Source organism: Vitis riparia, chromosome 5, assembly GCF_004353265.1.
Source record: "Vitis riparia cultivar Riparia Gloire de Montpellier isolate 1030 chromosome 5, EGFV_Vit.rip_1.0, whole genome shotgun sequence".
Taxonomy (NCBI): Eukaryota; Viridiplantae; Streptophyta; class Magnoliopsida; order Vitales; family Vitaceae; genus Vitis; species Vitis riparia.
The window spans coordinates 3,409,992-3,414,207 of record NC_048435.1 but is presented as its reverse complement, the minus strand read 5'-3'; the positions used below and the strand labels follow the sequence as shown (position 1 = coordinate 3,414,207).

At 35.7% G+C, this 4,216-nt stretch overlaps 1 long non-coding RNA gene across 1 annotated transcript; it reads right to left on the bottom strand.

Moving 5' to 3' along the window:
* Positions 1–2,233: 2,233 nt before the first annotated feature.
* LOC117915390 lies at positions 2,234–3,568 on the bottom strand. Its single transcript, XR_004651379.1, has 2 exons — positions 3,401–3,568; positions 2,234–2,437 (listed from the first exon to the last, which is right to left on the bottom strand). It is a non-coding gene; the product is annotated as an uncharacterized LOC117915390 (long non-coding RNA).
* Between the last annotated feature and the right edge of the window lie 648 nt (positions 3,569–4,216).

The following is a 4,216-nucleotide window of genomic DNA, read 5'->3' as shown; positions in this document are numbered from 1 at the left end:
CTGGGCTTTAACCTTTTCTAAAAACTCATCATGAACTTGGGCCTCCACTATTCTCTAGATAACCATTGGTTTGGCTGATATATTGTACAAGCATGGACCATGCCCTTCCAAACCAAGACATAATTCAAAATCCTCAATAACTGCATGCATCTCAAACTCTCTCAACTCCAAGCTAGACAACTGGCCAACATTCTTCCTACTCAAGGCATCTGTTACAACATTCGCCTTTCCTGGATGATAATGAAGAGCAAAATCATAATCTTCCAATGTCTCCATCCATCTCCTTTGCCTAGAGTTCAGATCCTTTTGAGTGAAAATATATTTCAAACTCTTGTGATCAGAGTACACCTCAAACTTCTCTCCATACAAATAGTGTCTCCAAGTCTTAAGGGCAAACACCACTGCTGCAAGCTCCAAATCATGTGTTGGATAATTCCGCTCATGCTGCTTTAACTGTCTTGAGGCATAAGCTACCACCTTGCCTTGCTGCATTAGCACACACCCTAGCCCCACTGTGGAAGTATCACAATAAATTGTAAACAACTCTCCACTAATAGGAGCAGTTAACACTGGAGCAGTGGTCAATTTCCGCTTCAACTCCTGGAAAGCATTCTCACACTCCTCATTCCAATCAAACTTCACCCCTTTTCTAGTCAACCGAGTCAATGGTGTTGCAATTCTAGAGAAGTCTTCCACAAACCTCCTATAATATCCAGCCAACCCCAAGAAACTTCTAACCTCAAATACATTAGTAGGTCTTTGCCACTCCTGTACAGCTTCCACCTTGGAATGGTCTACTGCTATTCCTGCCTCAAAAATCACATGGCCTAAGAAATTTACTTCAGTAAGCCAAAACTCACTTTTGTCCAACTTCCCATACAACTGATGCCTTCTCAAAGTTCCAAGGTGGTCACCAAATGTTGTTTATGCTCCTCCAAACTCCTGGAGTAGATCAAGATGTCATCCACAAAGACAATCACAAACTGATCCAAGTAAGCACGAAATACTCTGTTCATTAAATCCATGAAAGCAGCGGGGACATTAGTTAACCCAAAAGGCATGACTAAGAACTCATAATGTCTATATCTCGTTCTAAAAGCGGTTTTAGAAACATCTTCTTCCCTAACCCTCAATTGATGATACCCAGTTCTCAAGTCAATCTTACTAAATACTTTGCACCCTTCAACTGATCAAACAAGTATCTATCATTGGAAGAGGATACTTGTTCTTCACAGTAACTCTATTCAACTTCCTATAGTCAATACATAACTTAGTGTGTCATCCTTCTTCTTCACAACAAACTGGGGCTCCCCATGGCGATGTACTGGACGAATAAAACCTTACCCAACAATTCATCTAACTGAGTTTTCAATTCTTTCAACTCAAGAGGGGTCATCCTATAAAGGGGATACTGAAATAGGATCAGTTCTGGGTATACTTCAATAGAGAAATCAAACTCTCCATGAGGTGGTAAACCTGGTAACTCATCTGGGATACATCCTGAAACTTCCTCACCCACTGGAATTTCTATAATGTATATGGGCTTCTCCTTACACGAAGGCAAACTAGAAATTTATTGATCCCTTCCTCAACACATACTGATAGCATGGATCAGACTGCGAAAAAGGCAAACTAACACACTTCCCTCCAACAAAGCAAACCTCAAATCCTCTGGCAGACAAAATATTAGCCTGCGCGATGACAATCAATAACGCTCTATACACTGTCAACCAATCCATTCCCAAAATAACATCATATCCAGTCATATCCAAAATCCTCAAATCCACATTTAGTGCTCTATCTGCCAAGGTAATAACACACCCTTTGCATATTCTATCAACTCTAGAATTCGTACTCATTTAACAACCTCAACAACTATCAAAACTTTCACTTTCATACAATCACAATACATAATTTAATTAATCATCAACTCGCCAATTAACACATACAAAAATCATAACATTACAATACACACAAACACTCACAAACATTGACCCCAAGGTATTATCGCAACCTTGGCTCTGATACCACGCTGTCACGACCCAAATTCCGGGCGACCCAAAATTTGGCCCGTGACCCCAGGTCAAAGGTTTGACCCTAAGGGTTTCTCCTATTTCACGTTGGCAGTCAACTAAAACACTCTGAATTTTTTTTATTTTTTATTTTTCATATAAGTCCCACTAGGGTTCTCACCAACTAACAATATTTTAAACCTTACTTAAACACATCAAGATTTAATAAACATCATTGCATCCCAAAATAAAATTTCATAAAAATCCCCTTAATCAAACTAAGGTCTTATTACATTATCCATAATTCACTTATTACAAGGTCTCAATACCACAACACAATAAAAAAATAAAACATTTCCACTAAACCGCTCCAAGGGCATCCTGAAGTCCTCCATGTCCCATCTGTGGATCCTCAGGAGTGATATCTGCATATAAAAATATATAAAAAGGAAGGGGTGAGCATTTCCACATTGCTCAGTAGGGTGCCTAACACCTAAAGGGTTAATGGGGGATTTCTATATTTCAATAAGCCAAACATAACGGTTTACCAATATAAATCAAGTCACACAATTTAACATATAACATTATACTCAATCCCCCAACATCCAATCATTAAATGAATGCATATGAACGTGTGACACACAGTCATACAATGCTCCATCGTTCTCGGGCTTTCACCGAAGGATACGCGTCCGCACCCAAATATACTCCCCATTCGGAGTCTTCCCGGGGTAAACTTTTGGGTCTTTCACCCTAGGGATCTCTCTTCCTTCTTAGTTCACCTCATACGGGCTTTCACTTTTCATCACTATTTTATTTTTTTCCATTTCATACACTTTTCACAATTTTTTTTCTTCATACAACCATGATGCAAATGAATGCCACAAACTCCAAAATTCCTCAATAATTTCAACAATTTCAACATTTTCAATAACCCAATAAAATAAAATTTTCACATTAAAATTCCCGAAAATATACCAACGAATTTTCGAAAATTCACACATCAATATACTTGAATTTATATCACAATTTCAGAATTTTTCAATAATTCTAATAATTCCTAATATTTGAAAATAATTAATTTTTCACAATAAAATTACCACAAATATTCCAATCAATTTTCAAAAATTCATAAATCACTAGATTTGAAATCTTGCCCTAATTCCGGAATTTTCCTACATTTCTAACAATTTTTAACAACCTAAAATAATTATTTATCAATTACAAAGAATTTCAGAAATTACAAAAAAATCCAGAAAAAATCTCAAATCATTCCAGAAAATTCACACAACATCACAATTACCTACTTAACTCATAATTATCAGATTTATAATTTTTTCCAATGAAAAATACATTAAATTTCAGTTTTAGGGTTAGTTTTCCCCTACCACAAATATGAGGATTTGGCCATTAAAAACGAAATCAACCTCCGTAGACTTGTTCCTCTAGTCGAATAGAGCACTTCCTTCTAATTTGGGCCGAAACGGAGGTTGTTTGGCCGTCCAAACGGCCGGTCAAAGCTCCGGCGAGAACCCCAAAATTCCACAGCCGCTGCTCTTTTCTTCTCCCCGCGTTCTGTCCTTTTCAAAAACTCCTCATTTTCCTTTTTTTTTTTTTTTTTTTTACAACAAAGGCTTCCTACCACCAGCCCATATCTAAGCCCAATCCATATTTAAGCCCAATCCATTTCATATCTTTTTTTCTTTTACAACTCATTACCTTAAACGGCCAATATTCAAAGCCCAATGAATATTTTTATTTTATTTCTTTTATTTTCTTGTATTTTTGTTTATTCTAATTGTTTTATTTGATTTTCAATTCTTTTTTTTTAACACACAAATTTATTTATTAACACCAATCTAAAAATAATTTTTCTCAATTTTATTATTCATCAATTTAATTTAATTTTTCTTAATTAATTCTAATTAATTCATTTTTTTTTCGTTTTCATTTTTTGTTTCCGGAAATTTTCAATTTCTAAAATCTTAAGAAATTTTCTACCCTAAGGCTGACATGACATAAAATTTCAACTTGTCTAATTGACGGACACAATAAAATGAAATTCACCAATCCGAAATTGACACGTGTTCTCCAAACACTTTTCTTTTTTACTTTTCAACCATCATACAAAATAAGACTTTTCAAACTAAAAATGCTAACGTGTCATAAAATACCCGGTCATTACAATGTTTCTCATGTATTTT